This window comes from Herpailurus yagouaroundi, unplaced genomic scaffold (assembly GCF_014898765.1).
Source record: "Herpailurus yagouaroundi ecotype Mexico unplaced genomic scaffold, PumYag 211, whole genome shotgun sequence".
In the NCBI taxonomy this organism is placed as follows: Eukaryota; Metazoa; Chordata; class Mammalia; order Carnivora; family Felidae; genus Herpailurus; species Herpailurus yagouaroundi.
The window spans coordinates 8094024-8114387 of NW_024412442.1; the positions used below are offsets into that span (position 1 = coordinate 8094024).

The 20364-nt window shown below is 39.0% G+C and overlaps 1 protein-coding gene across 7 annotated transcripts in view; it reads left to right on the forward strand.

The window, feature by feature from the left end:
• Nucleotides 1–1322: 1322 nt before the first annotated feature.
• The window catches only part of LIPK (lipase family member K), a 49359-nt gene continuing 30317 nt past the window's right edge, over nt 1323–20364 (forward strand). Inside the window, exons 1-3 of one of the 7 annotated variants that reach the window (XM_040454248.1) lie at nt 1325–1450; nt 6490–6634; nt 18822–19402. The gene's annotated coding sequence lies outside the window, so the exon portion shown is untranslated. Of the gene's footprint in view, nt 1451–2678; nt 3097–6489; nt 6635–18821; nt 19403–20364 lie in introns of those variants that run through there. The other 6 variants (XM_040454247.1, XM_040454251.1, XM_040454250.1 and 3 more) reach the window with 6 other exon arrangements.

The following is a 20364-nucleotide window of genomic DNA, read 5'->3' on the forward strand; positions in this document are numbered from 1 at the left end:
ACAAAACATTTTAATTAATATTTATAATTTTATAATTTATAAATTTATAATTATATAATTATAATTTAATTAATATTAATAGTTAATTATAGTAACAGAAGCAAAACCAATCCCAACTACAATTTTAAATCAAATTGAGTCAAAAACTAATTATTAAATTTTTTTTAACGTTTATTTATTTTTGAGAGAGAGAAAGAGACAGAGCATGAGCAGGGGAGGGCTAGAGAGAGAAGGGGGCCACAGAATCTGAAGCGGGCTCTAGGCTCCGAGCTGTCAGCACAGAGCCCAACACAGGGCTCGAACTCATGAACCGTGAGATCAAGACCTGAGCCAAGGTCAGATGCTTGACCGACTGAGCCACCCAGGGGCCCCTGAGTCCAAGCCAGTTATTAATGGAAACAACCCAAAGAGACTTGAAGGTATTTAAATCATGCCACTAAGTCCTGACTGCCGAACTAAAATGCAAGTTCCGTTGCTGGTACATTTGCAACTATCTCCTGTGCTCTGAGTGGCCAAGAACATGCCCGAACCAATGGTGAAAATTTAGGAGCTAACCCAGGAATACTCTCTCTCCTCTTCAGATGACTTTTAAGCTGCAAAATGTTAGTGTTTGCATCACTTGAAAGGTTTACTTGGTTTAATGTCATCAAATTAGATCTGCACCCCCATAATTGTGAAAACAGAAAGCAGGAGCCCGCGCAGGTCAAATATTCTGAAAATTCTCTGCAGGTTCCGTACCACCAACCCTCCACCCAGTGTGGACACAGGAGCTCTTCACTGGAAAAGCGGACTGTTCACTAGGAAGGAGACTGGTTGGAGGGAAGGAAGGCCCCTGGCTTTGCCTTTGGCTGGCTGGAGATCTTGAGTGAGACGCTGTGTTTCTCGGCTTCAGTTGAAAGAAGTACATACGTTTTCTGTGTTTCCAGCCAGTTCTGATATTCAGTTTACATAAGAAGGTAGAGCGAATTTAGGAAAACCAAAGCAGGAATTGGGAATGAACAGCACCACAAGCATCACAATTAATGATGCAGGGGGATTAGGCATTTTATGGGGATGTTTGTATGACTGGGTCACGGCATCCATCCTTGGGTGGAATTATTTCCCGGGTGGAGAATCTATGTTCTGCTGAGGAGCTTCCAATCGATCTGAGTCTTGAGGTGCTGAGTCTAGGGACGGGCTTGGAGGAGTGGGGTTTGAATCCATTCACACTTTTTTTTTTTCATCTCTGGCTAAGAACTCACCTAACGAGGTTGCCTGGGCGGCATCTGTCATATCTGAAGCCATGATTAATCTGCCTCGAGTTGAGAAATTTCTGGTTGCAACACCTTGTGGGCTGCTGGGACAGAGCATGCTGTCCTGACAGCAGCCTCGAAGAGCTAGAATTAATCTGAAGCTCCCAGGACTTGAAGACAGCAGACACCCCCACACCCTCAGGGACTTCAGAGACCAGGTAATGACGAGTGATCTATTTGCGGGGACTGGTCACAGTATTTCAATGAGACATGGGAAATATTTGGAGGCACAGGAACTTTACACGTTGGTGAGGAATGTTGTATTTTGGTTCTACCACGCTGAGCAAGAGATAGAGAGAGTATAATGTGACTATTCTGGACAGAGAAGATAGAATGCAGAGTTTTCTAAGACATGTCATAGTGTGTTTCAGGAAGCTGTGGCACTGAGAGAGCAGACATTGCCGTATTTGAGTCTCCTCCAGGGGAAGTATCCTGAATCCACACCCAGGAAATGCAAGTGGCAGGTTTTGTGGATTTAGGAGACCATTCTCTTGGATTGTGCATCTAAGGGGTTTGGGAAAGGATGTCTGGATCACATTTTAAGAACTTTTTGGAATTTTCAAAAGGCCCCCTATTATCGCGTTCCGTCGGCCTTGAGTATCTCTTCATCTGCGGGAAAATTTGGGCCAAGTGATTGGTTGGTGTTACTGTACCAAGTGGCATTCCTGCTTATGGAACATTCTTCCAGTAGTTTGCAAGGACATGCCATTCTCCTTTTCTGCTGCTTTGTAATGAAGGGCTCTACTGGTGAGGCGTGAAAAAGTGGTCCCTACTAATGTGGCTATTATTGAAGTGTGACATGTTCCTCTAGCCCCATAAGGGAAGACCTGTGTGAAGGCCAGGGATGTGAGGATGGGCCAGCCTGGTGGACCCCTACCTCCCTGGGCGTTGGAAGATGGAATGATTGTCCTTTCCTTCTACGTGTCAAAGCCAAATGGTTATTTCCTTGCTTTTACAATGTACTTACCTTTTATCTTCTGTTTTCAGAAACACAAAAGTTGGTAGCAGACTTTCTTCACGTTTGGAAAAAAAGACACCTGTTTAAATATATAATCCCTTTAGCACACTAAAGACTTCAGAAATGTGATACAGTATGGAACTCACTGCGAGTGGGGATAAGAATATAGTGTCCAGGGGTCATTTTATTCTAATAGAACTGGTTTTAATGTTCCTTCACCGACCTATTTATTCCATGTCTCCTTTACTTCATACAAGAAACTGAGGGATCAATTATCTCCTCCACAGCTCCTCCTTTGTTATCTGATTGATTGATTGATTTTTTTATTTTTTATTTTTTATTTTGAAGCAACAGTCTTCCAGAGTTCAAGGGCTTGGCCCTCCACTTTGCAGAAGAGCCGTGAAAATATGGTGCCCTCTAGTGTTGGCCAATTTTTTTTTTCTTTTCTCCCTTGAGCATTTAATTCCCCATTTATCCTAAAAGTCTCCCCTGCTAGGGTTCCCCTGGGCTTGAAGCACAGAGCTACTGGCCTCTCAACCCTATTTGAAGATCCTGCCCAAGCTGCCAGAGTCCTTCTTCCTTTGGTACAAAGTGCTAAACCTCCAGATCTGAGATTTGCAGGCCTGAAAATCCTATTGTGTAATGACTTCATCCCATTCACTTGTTAATACTCTCCTCCCCCTTCCAGATTTCTTCTCTCACTCTGTGGGTGGTGGAATTCAGAAAACAGAGAACCAAATTAGATCCCAATTCTGATTAACTTGGCTGCTGACAGTTGTGCAACCTTGTGAGTCAGGCTTCTTTGGTGAGAGACGAGACTATCAGAGCTTTGTAAAGGACGCTGAGGTGAGGACAAGACAGAATTTGAATTTTCGTAAACAGCCCAATTGGTTTTTGATGCATTATGTTGGATAAAAAGGGGACAAGTGGCAAACACCAAAGCGTCTTAATCGACAGGAGAGAGTCTTGCGGCCAGCAAAGTCCCTGATGCTACTGCCCCAAAGCCTGTGATCAGCAAAAAGTGAGGTGGGGTTTGGGGGCTGCTGAGATGGTTATTACAAAATAGAAATACTCAAACTTGTGGATTTGCCCCATAAGAAGATTTCTAGGGCGCTTACTCAATAGTCATTAGGTTTAAAAGTTTATTTACTTATTTTTTGAGAGAGAGATAGAGCACAAGCAGGGGAGGGGCACAGAGAGGGAGAGAGAGGATCCCAAGCAGGCTCTGCACTGTCAGTGCAGAGCGCAATGCAGGGCTCGAACTCACAAACCGTGAGATCACGACCTGAGCCGTAATCAAGAGTTGGACGTTCAACCGACTGAGCCATCCAGGTACCCCAGTAAGTCATTGGGCTTAAATTTACACCTAATTATTATTTAAATATTTAAATTTACACCTAATTATTTCTAAAAGTCTTAAGTGCATTTTTATTACAAGAGTAATTCAAGCTGATAAAGTCATTAAGGAAAATATACAACCAATGCATAGCAAAAGAGAAATTTTTTATTTCTAGTGTCCAAAAATAATCATTAGCATTTTAGAGTAATCCTTCCAGTCTTTTTGAAGATCATGCTTTTTTGGTTTATTTTTTAAAGATATTTTACAAGTAGAATTGTAGTTAGATCTTTAAGTTGCTTAAAATAGTTTTTGACTCTATGGTCCCAGACAAACTGTGCAAAACTCCATAAATATGAACAAACTTTTAGGCCAACATATAATTTTTTTTTATCGTAATTTTAAACAACTGCAAGGGAGGCACTTGAAATTTAAATCGTTTTCATTTTGTGATGATCAAGTTGCATTTTCTTTTAAATTTGTATTTATGTTTTATTTATTTTTGAGAGAGAGAGAGAGAGAGAGAGAGAGAGAGAGAGAGAAAGCACAAGCCGGGGAGGGACAGGGAGAGGGAGACACAGAATCCAAAGACAGGTTCCAGGCTCTGAGCTAGCTGTCAGCACAGAGCCCGACGCAGGGCTCGAAGTTACAAACAGTAAGATCATGACCTGAGCCAAAGTCAGACACTTAATCGACTGAGCCACCCAGGTGCCCCAAGTTGCATTTTCTTATAATTTTTCAGGGATTTCATTGTAATTTTTATTAGTATATAATTGGTCAAAGGATTGTAAATAGATTAAAAGTTTAATGAATAATTGTTAAGCATTAAAACCAAATTTTATTAGCAATGAATCTCTTAATGACATGAATGGAATTTTCCAATTCATACACCCAGTGATGATTATTTATTGACAGATGAAACAAAACTCAGCATCAGTTATTTTCCATTCATTATTCAACCGTGTTGAAAAAACCATGGTTATACAACGCGTTGAAAAACTGTGTTTATATAATGCGATTCAATTCTTTTAATTTTTTCTGCAGCTGTGTGTCACAAATCACATAGTGATAGATCCAGAAAAGTTATTTTTAATCATCTACCCCCAACAACTCAAGTAGATTCTTTCCCAGTTTTTTGAAAGCAAAGAAGTAAAACCTAACACATTTGCAGAAGTGAATTGCCCTTGGGAAAGGGGCGGCTTCTTTATCAACAATACCTTTGCCAACACCAATGTCAATGTGATCAAGTGTTCCTGCATACCCTACATCCTACTAAGATTTAGGAGAGGGGAGAGGCAGACCTGACTTTTGTAGAGTTAGAGCAGGAGAACCAGCTTGAAGCTAGAAACTCTCGGGTCATATCAATGTTAAGAGTCAAAGATCGAGAATCTGATTTCTTAAAAACTACTTATGTGTCTATGTATTTCTTGGAAAATCATTGCCTATTCTGGAATGAAGACCACTGGCATATATGATTCTTCCTCCCGACAATTTTTCCCCACTTAATGTGATATCCTAAGTGTGCCTTCATGTTATGATATAGTTTTCAGAAACATTTTAAGGGCTTTGCTATGGAAATTCTGGGGTTCAGAGACAGCCAGGAAAGAATTCTTGAGACGTCTTTGGTGCAACAAGGTGGGTTTATGAAAGCACAGGGACAGGACCTGTGGGCAGAAGGAGCTGCACGGGGGTCGTGAGGAGTGAATGATTATATGCCTTTAAGTTGGCAGGGGGTCAGGGATAGCATAAGTCTCTAAGGAACTTGGAAGCAAGGTTTCCAGGACCTTGAGGGACTAGCTGTTGTTAGGAGAAGGTCATTTAGTGCTGTCTAGTAAAACCTTAGTCATGAGACCCTTCAGATGTGTATCAGGGGGCCATACGCTTGGAGTATGATTGCTAACATGTATCTGGAGAATAGAGATAAAGGAAGTTTCCAAAGGAATGTTCATATGTTACAGTAGACTTACAGGATCCTGGGGGATCGGGCTAAGACTGCCTTTTGACCGTAGCAAAGTGTCAACATCAAGGCAGCTGAGCTCCTTAGTGGACAGTCACTCTGCCTTGTCTCAAAGACTTGTCAGTGGGCTGTAAGTTGTAAGGAAATTTATTTGTTTTCTTTTGCCTTTGTTTCCCACATTAGTTCTATCTACGGCCATTAAATAATTATCTAGTATATTTAATAAACGCATTATATTTTATTTAAGCACCTCTTTACGATTGAACATGTTTTTAAGTTTTATTTCAAATGAGTGAAAGCAGCTTTGTACAAAAAGATTCCCCCCACCCCATCTTAAAAGTGAAAAATGTATTTCCTCTTTTTTTTTTTCTTTTGAGAGAGAGAGCGTGCACGCATGCGTGTGCATAAGCAGGGGAGGGGCAGAGAGAAGGGGAGAGAGAGAAACTTAAGCAAGCTCCACGCCCAGCTCCAGGGCTCGATCTCACGACCCTTGAGTTCAGAAACTGAGCCAAAATCAAGAAAAGAACGCTAATCCACTGAGCCCCCCAGGCATCCTGCAAAATGTATTCTATTAGTATCCATTTATTGAGTAGAACCTCTGGGACATAAGACACCAATAGTCTTAAGAGGGTGTTGTAAAGATAGCAATGTTGTTTACCAAATGAGTTGCACTAATTTATGCTGAAACCAGTAATCATTGAGAACACCTGCTTTGCAACATAGTTTCCAGTTTCTTTTCACTCGAGTTATAATTATGCTGAATAAAAATGCACAAATCTTCAGGACGCAGTTTGGTGAGCCTTGACAAGATACAGAGCACTGCTATCACCCAGAAATTTTCTCTTGTACCTTTTCCAGCCAATGCCACCGCCAGACGCTGTCGTTTTTTCGGTTCCAATACATTCATTTTACCTGTTTCTTCTCTTTTCTTTTCTTTTTCCCTAAGATTTTACTTTTGCGTACTCTCTACACCCAACACCGGGCTCGAACTCACCACCTCGAGATCAAGAGTCGCACACGCCACCCGACTGAGCCAGCCAGGCACTCCTCATTTTACCTGTTCTTGATCTTCGTGGAAAAAGAATTATCAAGTAAGCATTCCTTCCCGTTTCGCTTCTTTCACTCAGCAACATGTTTGTGAGGTTTACCTCTGTTATATGTGTCCGTGAGTTCCACTGTGTTAATAGAACACAATTGTGCATCCCTTCTATTCATTGATGGACATTTGGGCTACCTTCAGTAATTTGCTATTCTGAATAAAGTTTCAAGGAACAAGACGAAGGCAAGTCTTTGCACAGACCTATATTTTCTTTTATTTTGAGCAACTACCTAAAAATAGGACGGTAGTCTTATAGGGTTTTAGGAAATTGCCTGAGTTTTAAGTTTATTTATTTATTTATTTGTTTATTTATTTATTTATTTAGAGCAGGAGAGGGACAGAGAGAGATGGAGAGAGAGTCCCAAGTGGAGACATTGCCTAAGTTTTTGACAGTTGTAATGTTATAAACTCCCAACGGCAATGTGTGAAAGATCTGATGGCCCCTCCTCTCCAACATTTGCTTTTGTTGGTCTCTTTAATGTTAACCAATCTAACAGGTGTTTAGCAGTCGATCACGAGGGTTTTATTCTGCATTTTTCTGATGATAAACAATATTGAGCATCTTTTCACCTGTTTATTGGCCCTTCCTGTACCCTCTGTTGTGAAGTGACTCTCCAAGTGTTTGGCTCATTTTAAATTTAATTGTATGTCTTAACACACTCCAGTTCCATCCACGTTGAGGGGAAAGGGGGTGATGGCCATTGAGGAGGGCACCTGTTGGGATGAGCACGGGGTGTTGTATGGAAACCAATACGATAATAAATTTCATATTAAAAAAAAAGAAGTTATTTAAAAAAATGTATGTCTTACTATTACTTGTATGTTGAAAGCTCCTAGTCATACGTACTTTACTAGATATCGGTTGAAATATTTTCGTATCTGTGATTTGCCTTTTTATTTTCTTAATGGCGTTGTTGACGACCACAAGTTTTTTTTTTATTTTATAAAGCCTCCTTTATACCTTCATACCTTTATACCTTTATAAAGGTATAAAGATATAAATATTGTATAAATATATTTTTTCTATATACCTTTATAAAGGTATAAAGATATAAATATTGCATAAATATATTTTTTCTTTTATAGTTGTCGATCCCAAATTTGTAAAAATATTATCTTCTATCTTCTTCTAAGAGCTTTACAGTTTAGTTTTTGCTTTTAGATTTGCAATACACCTCAAGTGTGCTTTTATGCCTTGTTGAAGAAGTGCATCAAGTTTTTTTTTTTTTCAAAATTGATATCCAGTTGTCCCAGCGAAATTACTAGTAATTTCCCAGTAATTACTCAGTAACTACTGAAAAAATGTTTCTTTTCTCATTGTTTGGCACTAGAACCTATGTCAAGTGATTATATTACATACAATTTGGTCTATGTCTGTACTTTATTCTTGTGATGCATCATTTCCAATCCTTATGCCAATACCACATTGTTTTGATTGCAGTAGCTCTGTTGAAATCCGAAAATTGTGTAATGTCAGCCCTCCAGCCTCACTATTCTTTTTAAATACCTTAGGCTACTGTAGGGACTTTGTATTTCTATAGGAATTTTAAAATCAACCTGTCATTTTTTAATAAAGAGTCTGCTGGGATTTTCCTTGGAACTTAATCAATATAGAGTTCAATTTGGGAACTGCCAGCTTAACAATATGGTGTCTTTTATGTATAAAGTAGGCAATACCTCTCGTTTGTTTACGTTTCCTTAAGTTTTGTGATTTTCAACATGAAGATCCTGCTGGTCTCTTGTTCAGATTGTCTCGTATTACTTTTGTTTTTTATGCCAATCATCTCATATTTTAAAACTGCTGAATCCTAAGCATTTTTGGTTAGCATAAGGTAAACAATGGCTTTTTTTTAATACTACCTGACGTCCCGATGCTTTTCCGCTTTTCCTCATTAGATCTAGCAATTTTTGTTCAGATTAGTTAAGATTTTCTAAATGTGCTTTATGTTACTTGCAGCTAAATACGGTTTCACTTCTACTTTTCCAGTTTTATGCTTTCGTGTTTCGTTTTCCCTTTTTCTTTTTGCTTTATTTTATTCCATACCACCTGCAGCTCCCTGCTGAATAGAAGGGAGAGGAGCAGGTATCCTGTCTTTGGTCCCACTTTTAAAGGGCAAGTATTCAGTATTTTACTGCTGATCATAATTACAGCTGGAGAATCTTTCACACGACTCCTTCGACTTACTGAGGAATTTCTATTTCTACTTCACTGGGAACTTTCGGTTAGGAAGAGGAATTGAGTTTTGTCAAATATATTTTCTAGTTTTGAAACTCATCTTTTATTTGCTGATTCGATTAATTTCTGTAGTCTCCTAACAGTCCTGGCTACCAGAAGATTCAGAACAATGTATCAGGAAGGAAAGTATCCCAACCGAGCTCTCTCAGTTAAAGTCACATCTTCTTTTGCCCCTTTTTCAACATAAGAAATGGACCATACAGTTCAGTAGTATTTTCAGCTAAAAGAGCTAAAACCAGCAATGACAGTAACAACTAAGGAAGCAAGTAATTTGCAGCTACCTGCTTCCGTTCTCATGTTTGGTCGGCAAATCCAGGCTGTGGACTGACCATGTGCCACCGATTAATGGCCTGAGTTCCCATAAGTGGTGGACAGCTAAAGTGCTTGCCATAAACACATTCCCGCTTCCTCAGAATAATTCCTGATTTTTCCAGACTCCGCTCTGTGAGTCATTTGAGCCGAAGTTTGTGTTCTTCTATGAACCACAGCACCTGTTCAGCCTAATGACAGCTCTGTGGGGATCTAAACCTGATTTGTCTGGGCAGTTTCCACTTTCACTTCTGTTCATTTGCCTCAGAGAGCATGGTCCTCTTTAGAAGCCCTTTGACACCAAAAAGCAAATGCTATTCTTCCCGCTACAGAGGGAAGGACGGCGGAAGGGACAAAGAATGATGTAGAAGGAAAAAGGAGGTAGAGAGGGAAGGAGAGAGGGAAGGAGGAAGAGATTGAGAGACAGAGGGAAACCTTCGAATGGTGCACAACAAACATCAGTAATTTCTCCTTGTCTTGAATAAAGTAGTTTATCCCAGTTTTTACCAAAGGGTCAGAAAGGAGGAAGCGGCCAGATGAACAGCCGCTTTTTTTTTTTTTTTACCAACTTCTTTTGAATGAGATTTTTAGCTTATGACTTTGTATATTGAATTACTGAAAAGTCCATGAACATGATCATGCTGGTGGTCATGAAAAGACGTGAAATGATTGAAGGAACGCTCGAGCACACACAGGAGAGTGAGTGTAGAGGAGGGATTGACTGTAGTATCTTGAATCAAATGACCTCCACGTAAATCTCAGTGCCAGCAATTACGGCCTGAGTGAATTTAGCTGACGAACCAGGCTCTCTGTGCCTCAGTTTCTCCTTCTGCCAAACAAATGAAAAGGAGATAATAATACTAGGACCTATGAATAAAGTTGTTCCGTGGCTGAAATACATTAATTCCTATCAACCACTTTCTAAAAGCTCCTGGCTCAAGGTTATTTTCAAAAATTATTGTTATACAGGACACACACTGAAAATGGTAGCTGCTATTATTGTTATATATATATATATATATATATATATATATATATATATATATAAAATTTAAGTTAAATTTTAGTTAGGTGACCTATAGTGTAGTAATGAGTTCAGGAGTAGAATTCAGTGATTCATCACTTACATAAAACACTCAGTGCTCATCCCAAGTGTCCTCTTTTTTTTTTATTAATTTTTTAATGTTTATTTATTTTTGAGAAAGAGAGACAGAGGCAGAGACAGAGCAAGAATGGGGGAAAAACTGAGAGAGAGGGAGACACAGAATCGGAAGCAGGCTCCAGGCTCTGAGCTGTCAGCACAGAGGTCGGAGGGAGGCTTGAACTCACGAGCCTTGAGATCATGACCTGAGCTGAAGTCAGACACTTACTGACTGAGCCACCCAGGTGTCCCAATTGTTTAAATGTCTGGTAGAATTACCCTAGAAAGCCATCTGGCCCAGGACTCTTGTTTTTGGGAGATTTTTGATTGCTGATTCAATTTCTTTGCTGGCTATGGGCCTGTTCAAATTTTCCATTTCTTCCTGTTTAAGTTTTGGTAGTTTGTGAGTTTCTAGGAATTTGTCCATTTCTTCCAGATCGTCCAGTTTGTTGACGTATAATTTTTCATAGTATTTTCTTATAATTGTTTGTATTTCTGTGATGTTGGTTGTGATCCCTTTCTTTCCCTCATGATTTTATCTGTTTGGGTCCTTTCTCTTTTCTTGTTGATAAATCTGGCTAGGGGTTTATCATTTTTGTTTATTCTTTGAAAGAACCCGCTATTAGTTTGTTGATCTATTCTACTGTGTTTTTGGTTTCTATATCATTTATTTCAGCTCTGATCTTTATTCTATCCCTGCTTCTGTTGGTTTCAGGCTTTATTTGCTGTTACTTTTCTAGCTCCTTTAGGTTGTGTATTTGGGACCTTTCTTGCTTCTTGAGGTAGGCCAGAATTGCAATGCACTCTTCTCTTAGGACTGCCTTTGCTGCTGCATCCTAAAGGGTTTGGACCATCATATTTTCATTTGCTTCCATGTATTTTTTTATTTATTTTTTTAATTTCCTGGTTAACCCATTCATTCTTTAGTAGGATGTTCTTTAACCTCCATGTATTTGAGGGCTTTCCAAATTTTGTCTTAGGGTTGACTTCAAGTTTCATAGTGTTGTGATCTGAAAATATGTATGGTATGATCTCAATCTTTTTGTACTTGTTGAGGGTTGATTCATGATCCAGTATGTGGTCTATTCTGGAGAAGTTCCATGTACACTTGAAAAGAATGTGTATTCTGCTGCTTTAGAATGAAATTTGCTGAATAGATCTGTTCAGTCAAAGCCATTGTTCGGCGCATCATTCAAAGCCATTGTTTCCTTGTTGATTTTCTGCTTAGATGATCTGTCCATTGTTGTAAGTGGGGTGTTAAAGTCCCCTACAATTGTATTATTAACAATGAGTTTCTTTATATTTGTTATTAATTGATTTCTATATTTGGGTGTTTCAAGTTGGGGCCATAAATATTTACAACTGTTAGACCTCGATGGATGGACCCCTTAATTATGATATAATGCCCTTCTTCATCTCATATTACAGTCTTTGTTTAAAATCTAATTTGTGTGTTACAAGTATAGCTATTCTGGCTTTCTTTTGATGTCAATTAGCATGATAGATTGTTCTCTATCTTTCAATCTGAAGGTGTCTTTAGGTGTAAAATGAGTCTCTTGTAGGCAGCATATAGGTGGATCTTGGGTGGTTGTTGTTGTTGTTGTTGTTTTTATCCATTCTGATACCCTGTGTCTTTTGACTGGAGCATTTATTCTATTTCCATTCATAGTGATTACTGAAAGATATGAATTTAGTGCCATTGCATTACCTGTAGAGTTGGTGTTTCTGGTGATGTTCTCTGGTCCTTTCTAGTCTTCATTGCTTTTGGTATTTTTTTTTTTCTCCACTTACAGAGTCCCCCTTAAAATTTCTCACAGGGCTGGCTTAGTGGTCATGAACTTTCATTTTTGTCTGGGAAACTCTTTATCTCTCCTTCTATTCTGAATGACAGCCTTACTGGATTAAAAAAAAAAAATGGGCTGCATATTTTTCCTATTCAGCATGTTGAATATATCCTGCCACTCACTTCTGGCCTGCCAAGTTTCTGTGGATAGGTCTGCTGAGAACCTGATCTGTCCTCCCTTGGAGGTTAAGGACTTTTTTTCCCTTGCTGCTTTCAGGATTCTCTCTTTGTCTGTGTATTTTGTGAATTTGACTGTGATATGTCTTGGCAATGGTTGACTTTTGTTGAATCCTGAATTTTGTTGAATTTCATGGGAGTTCTCTGTGCTTTTTGGATTTTGGTGTCTTTGTCCTTCCCCAGATTAGGAAAGTTTTCAGCTGTAATGTGTTCACATAAACCTTCTGCCCCTTTTTCTCTCTTTTCGTCTTCTGGGACTCTTATGATACAAATGTTATTATGTTTTAATAAGTTGCTGAGTTCCCTATGTCTGCCTTCATGATCCATAATTTTCGTTTTTCTCTTCTTTTCACCTTCATTATTTTCCATAATTTTATCTGCTCTATCATTCATTCGCTCCTCTGCCTCATCCATTCTTGCTGTCATTGCACTCATTCAGGTTTGCATCTTGGCCATAGCATTTCTAATTTCGGCCTGACTAGATTTTAGTTCTATTATCTCTGAAGAAAGAGATTCTCTGATATTTTCTATGCTTTTTTCAAGCCCAGCTAGAATCCTTATAATCATTTTTTTTAATTCGACTTCAGACATCTCACTTATATTTGCACTGATTAAACCCCTAACCATGAGTTCTACTTCCTGTTCTTTCTTTTGGGGTGAATTTTTCCATCTTGTTATTCTTTCCAGAAAAGAAAAAGAAGAAAGAAAAAACAAAAAGCAAAGACAGACAAAAAAACAAACAAAAAAAAAAAAAAGGCAAAAAATCCTAGGTGTGTTTTGGTTTGCTTGTTAAAAAAAAAACCTAGTTCCAAAAATTAAAATAAAATAAAAATAAGAAAAAAAAATAAATAATATAAAATATATACAAATAAAAATAGTAGAAAAATAAGAAAATAAAACAATAAAGAATAAAAGTAAACAGGAAGCTAGATCTTATTTCCCTTAGAGGTGTAGCTTGGTAGCAGTCTGTCCTCAGTAGACTCGGTGGGAGCAAGGGGTTTGTGCTGGTTTTCTGGGGGAAGTGCTTGCTGTGCTGATTCTGAGGCTGATTTATTTCAGCGGAAATGCGATTCCAGGCTTCAGTGGGTTGGGGCTTGGTGTAAACATCTCTGGCCTCCACTAGGTGGCGCTGTTTGGCTCCCTGACGCCTGTCAGCTCTGATGAGCAGAATAAATATGATGGCGCCCAGCTCCCTAGCCCTAGAACTGAAAGATGGGGTTCCCCATTCTTCAGGGAACCTTCATAGAAGAGCAATCAATCACCCCCTTGCGTCCCTTGTTTCTGTCAGAATCCTGCAGTCACACGGCCTGTCTCCAAGCTTTTTTTTTTTTAATCTCAGGCGTGCAACTAAATTACAAAACTCCAAATTGTAGGGACTCACTTCCCCTGGGGGAACCTGCTCTCTTCTCCTGGAGGAGGGTCTTGCCAGGCTTTTGCCCGCCTGTGCAAGGAAAATGGTGGCACACCTGTAGAAGTGGTTCAGAGTTTATGTCAAAACAGAGCCAAAGGCTGGAATCCTTGCTTGCTGCCCTCAGCCCTAGTAACCTGCTCCTGTGCCTGGAAATAGCATAGCACGCGGGCGTCGCCCATCCTTCTTTCCACCCCGGGGGTCTCAGACCCACACTCCCACTCCTGAGATTCCTCCCTGCTTTGCCATCTGAGCACCCTCAAGCCAGGCACATCCCCACTGTAGCGGACTTCTAGAAGGTCAGATTTTGTGCTCCACTGCTTATAATACTCTGTGGTAGCCTCCCTAAACGGGCTCCCTCCCTGCCGTACCCACAGCTATATCTCTCCCAAGACGACTCTACGCTTTTCCTACCTTCCAGAAGGTGGTCGCTTTTCTACTAGTAGACTTGCATTTTTTGTTCTCTCAGACCTCCAGTTGGTTTCTTGGGCATTCAGAATGACTTGATAACTGCCTACCTTTGTTTGAGGGATGAGACAAGCCTAAGGGGTCCCTAATCCTCTGCCATCTCAACCCCCCCCCCCACCCCCCCATAGCTGCTATTATTATCATTGTATTTTATTTTTTCATTATAAATGTCACTAATAATACCACTTTTATCGCTGATGACTGGAAAAGAGAGAGAGATGAGTATTCAAAGCAAAATATATATGTATTCCTGAAAGAGACATGAGTTTATGGACTGGATTTTCTGGCATAGCCATGGTTCTGCTCCCTCACTGCCAGGACATGACTAATTGTGTCCTGCCAGAATCATTTACAAAGGAAAGACTAGTACCATTTCTCTGCAAAACTTATAACCGAAAAAGAAATCAGTTTGAATAACGTAGCAGCACGTGGAGACTGAATGAGTTTGGCTCTGTGACCTGTCAGTTGAGTTAGAATCGAACAATATTATCAAGTATCTAACATGTGCCAAGTATTGTAAGTTCTCTTTCAGGAACTAAGCCTGTAAAACTGCCCTTAAAATGAAGACTGAGAGGGGTGCCTGGGTGGCGCAGTCGGTTAAGCATCTGACTTCAGCCAGGTCACGATCTCGCGGTCCGTGAGTTCGAGCCCTGCGTCGGGCTCTGGGCTGATGGCTCGGAGCCTGGAGCCTGTTTCCGATTCTGTGTCTCCCTCTCTCTCTGCCCCTCCCCCGTTCATGCTCTGTCTCTCTCTGTCCCAAAAATAAATAAACGTTGAAAAAAATTTTTTTTCAAAAAAAATAAAAAATAAAAAAATAAAATGAAGACTGAGAGGTGAAATACAAAGCAGAATGCCAAGATATTTTCTTATTGAATAATTAAATGAAATGTCAGCCAGGAAGCAAAACAAAAGGGCAAACCCGGCTGATGATCTGGAAAGGATTTGGGGGTTATTTCTACAGACATCGTAATTCAGATCTCCTTGGAAAAGGCTAAGAATTCAAGCTTACCCAATTGTTACCAAAATACGTACTACTCGTCTTTGAAATGTCTATGAAGAAAGGGTGTGACAAGCAGCTTTCTATGTAATTTAAGAGACAACACTTAGAATTGGAACAATTTCCACTTAGAATTACCAACAATTGGAAAATGGTTTGATGTTTCGTGGTATCATCTTCAAGCTCATTAGAGGCACATTTCAGAGCAGAGGGCAGGGATTAACTCAAAAGAGTTGAACCAGGCAGGAGAGAGAGAATCTGGAGGGATGAAGGCGGGGAGATCACAGGTGTGGGAAACAGGGACAAAGACCGAGAAACAAGAATCCCATCTGTCTGGTGACATGCTTCTCCAAGTGTGAATTTGGAGCCACCTAGATCCAGAACCACCAGGAGGTACTAATTAAAAATGCAGCCCTTGGGCGCCTGGGTGATTCAGTCGGTTAAGCCTCCAACTCTTGATTCTGGCTCACGTCATGATCTCGCAGTTCTTGAGATCGAGCCCTGTGTCAGGCTCTGTGCTGACAGCGTGGAGCCTGCTTGGGATTCGCACGCTCTCGCTCTCTCTCTCTCTCTGCCCCTCCCCTTGTCACTTTCTCTCTCTCAAAAATAAACTTTTTTTAAATGCAGCTCTTAAAATAATAAAATAATAAAATGCAGGTCTTGAGTCTATACTTTACCTTAGAGTCAGAATCTCTGAGAGACAGGGTTGAAGATCCCAGTATTTTTAACATATACAAACAAAGACTCTGAGGTTTGAGAAAGAGTGGATGGACCTCACATGGCAAGGATATTGGGCCACTGTGGCTGCATCTTCTTTCTGTTTTCGATGCTTTCTTAAGGTATAACTTGCATATCGTGATGTAATTAGCTGCTATAAGAGTGCAAGTCAGGACCTTTGACAAATATACCCATGTAACTGCCGTAAGATCAGTCTTGATATTAAATATCCCTCACCTTAGACAATCCCTTTATGTTTCTTTGCTGCCTAGCCCCAAATCACCCTCGATCTGATTTCTCTCACCACATATGAATATTGATTTTTGTCTATATATCTGTATATATATATATATATATATATATATATATATATATTTGTATCTGACTTTCTTCTTCGGCTCAAGAATAATGCTTTTAAGTTTTACCCATGTGGTTATATGTATCAGTCATTTGTTCCCTTTTTATTCCTAAGTAGCATTTCATTGGACAGATAACCCATATCTGTTCATCCATTCCATAATTGACAGTTTTTTGGGTTATGACTAGTTGAAGCCTATTGTGAATAAACGTGGTATGAATATTTGTTTATAAATCCTTTAGAAAACATAGATTCTCATTTCTCCTCATAAATACCTAAGGGTGGAAATACTGAGTCATATGGTAATTGTATACTGTATATTTAACCCTATAAGACTATGGACTATAGTACTTATTAGTCACTTATATACCTTCTTTTGTTCAAAGTCTTTGCCTATTTTATTAGCGGCTCTTCGACCTCTTATTGAATTGCAAGAGATCTTTACATAGTCTGGATACAATTTCTTTGTCAGATTTTTGTTTTACAAATATTTTCTCGGGGCGTCCAAGTGGCTCAATCAGTTGAGCGTCTGACTTCGGCTCAGGTCATGATCTCGCGTTTCGTGGGCCCAAGCCCCGCGTTGGGTTCTTGTGCTGACAGCTCGGAGCCTGGAGCCTGCTTCGGATTCTGTGTCTCCCTCTCTCTCTGCCCCTCCCCTGTTCATGCTCTGTGTCTCTTTCTCTTTCAAAAATAAATAAATATTAAAAACAAATAAGTATTTTCTCAAAGTCTATGGCTTGACTTTTGGATTTCTTAGTGTTGTCTTTTCAGCAGTACGGTTTTCAATTTCAATGAGATCCAATCCATCATTTTTGTGTTTCATGCTTTTTATGTCCTAAGATATCTTTGCCTACCCTGAGGTCATGAAGATTTCCTTTGTTTTTGTTTCAGCTTGACAGTTTTTGCTTTTATGGTCAGGCTAATAATTTACTTTTAACTTTTGCCAGTGGTGTGAGTTAGGGACTGAGATTTTTTTTTCTCTCTCTCTTACGTACCCTCCTAGCACAGTTTTTGCAAATATGATTTTCTCCCATTGGATTACCTTCGAAGCTTTGTCCAAAATCAGTTGACTCTGTGTGTGTCTATATTTGTGCAACAATTGTCATGTCCCATTGCACTAGACATTTATCATATGACACTGCCCCATAGTGCTGATTGCCGCAGCTCGTACACCTTGAAATCAAGTCGTGTCAGTCATCCAACTTCACGTCTTTTGCCAATACATTTTGGCTATCTAGATCACTTTAAAATGTGATGTAAATTTATTTTGGCCTCATAAAATGATTTGGGAAGGGTTTCTTCCTTTTCTATTTTTTTTGGGGGGGGGTTAATTGTCATAATTTTTTCCTTAAATTTTAAATAGGATATTCACTAAGGAAACAATGAGGGTTTCCTTTGTTTATTATTGATAAATCTTTTTTTTTTTTTTACTTTTTTCATGCTTATTTATTTTTTAGAGAGAGAGAGACAGGGTGTGAACGAGGGAGGGGCAGAGAGAGAGGGAGACACAGAATTGGAAGCAGGCTCCAGGCTCTGAGCCGTCAGCACAGAACCCGACGCAGGGGCTCGAACCTATAAACCGTGAGATCATGACCTGAGCAGAAGTCAGATGCTTAACCAACTGAGCCACCCAGGCACCCCATATTATTCATAAGTCTTTCTAAGGACTGGAGTACAACCTGCCCCAACTCACACAAAGATCATTTTTAACAAATAAGACTAATATTTACTAGTCATGATACTCATGATACTCATGATACTCAGAAGTGAGATTTTTGTTTGTATTTATTTTTGAGAGAGTAGGCACAAGCATGAGCGGGGAAGGGGCAGAGAGAGAGAGGGAAAGAGAGGATCTCAAGTAGGCTCTGCACTGTTAGCACAGAGCTCAGTGTGGGGCTTGAACCCATGAACTGTGAGACCATGACCTGAGCTGAAACTAAGAGTCAGATGCTTAGCCAACTGAGCCACCCAGGGCCCCCAAATTTAATTTCTTTAATAGAATACAGCTCATCAAATCTTCTACTTCTTCTTGAAACAGAAATTGTTAGAGTTGTGTTTCTCAAAGAATTCGTCCAGTTAATCTAATTTATCAAATTTATTAGCTTGTAGTTTTCATCACATTCCCTTATTATAATTTTATTATTTGTAATATCATTCATGATATTCATTCTTTAATTTCTTATTCTGCTGCTTTATATAACTCTATTTTTTCCCAGTGCTTATCAATTTTATAAATCTTTTCAAAGAACCAACTTTGGGATTTGTTACTTTTCTCTAATCTTCTGTTTTTTGCTTTATTGATTATTTCCTCTTATCTTTATTACTTTTTTCTTCTATTTACTACGGGCTTAATTTTCCTTCAATAAGGTAGAAGTTTGTGTCATTGATTGTTAACTTTTCTCTTTCCTAATATACGTGAATATACATTATTATATGCTACATTATAAATTAACATAATTATATTACATATTACTAATTTTGACATGTAATATTTTTTATTCACTCAATTGCAAATATTTCCTAAGCAAGCTTTGAAAACCCAGGAAGGCCGGTTTCTGTGTATGGCTCTGATGAATCCCAGTCTGCTCAATGAATAAAGCTAACCATGGAGTCTCTGTACCTTCATATTCTGGCCAATTCTCCCCCCATTTTTGCAACAGAGTGAAAAACTGGGGTGTGGATTCACTGAGAGTGCTGTCCAAGCATCGACATCAGCCCTGGTTGAACGTCTGCTTAATAAGCCTGACAGCAACTATTCTGAAGCAATGAGAAAAGTAGAATGAAAGTTTCTATTTATTTCTATCATTTTTTGGTTGACAAATTGGTATCCTTGATGCGATCGTCAATGTATGTTCTCAGTGCAAAATGCATCCTGAGAACTGCCTCCTGATGATCCACATGAACGTGATATAAAATAGTGAAACTCAATGTGAGACAGAAAAGGCAGCAGGACAATGTTTTCTAGGAAGTTAACAGCGTGCGTCTCCCTGGCTGCACTAGCTGGAGGGGGAGACAGAAAACAACCAGGAGAGAAAGAGTTTTGAGCAGCGGAGGACAGTCCTTCAAGCAGTCCCGTTCCTGATCACCTTTCTCCAAGCGAACTTGGGTAAGTGCATAGCAGGGTCTCAGCACCGCGGAGGGCATCTGCCTGCAGAAAACTTTCACAGATGATGTTCCAATTTTTGGCTACTTGTGTCCTTTTAGTCTTCACTTAATTACACAGATTTTTTTTTTTTTTTGGTGTAGAGAATAGAAAAAAAGAATATGTATACATGTATATATATGTAATAAAGCAGCATTTCCCAAGAGCGTTCCTTAGAAAATTTGGGCCACAGTATGTTTAACGGGTGTTAGTCAATGAATAAAATTTCACAAGCAAATGGAACTGCAGAAAAGTAGATTATAGTCAAACAGGATCAGAATTGCAGAACTACACTGATCCTTAATTATAATATTGTCAACCAAGACTCTCTGAGCACATCATCATATAGCATTTGGATATATATGTGTTTATAACGACAGCAGTATTTTTCACTCCAGGGGACATTTAGAAAGATGAGGAGGCGTATTTGCATGATCTACTGCATGGCTTTTGTCGTTTCATGGGCAAGAACCAGGGATGATAAACATATGATCATATGTAATTTATATATATGATATAAGCTATATATGTGCATACCTATGTGCGTATAATATATACAGTCTAACACATGCTTTCCCCTGAGCTCTTACAAGTAGCATCTTTCGGGAATCATGTTTACTAGAAAAAGCAGTGTGAAATGCTGATTTAGAGTGATAACTCAATATAATCTACATAGATTATATATAGATAGATTATATATATAGATTATATAGATAGATTATATATAGATAGATTATATAGATAGATTATATAGATAGATTATATATAGATAGTTTATATATATAGATAGATTATAGATAGATTATATAAATTATATATATAGATTATATATAGATAATATATGTGTATATAGATTATATATATATAGATTATATGTAGAGATTATATATATAGATTATATATAGATAGATTATATATATAGATTA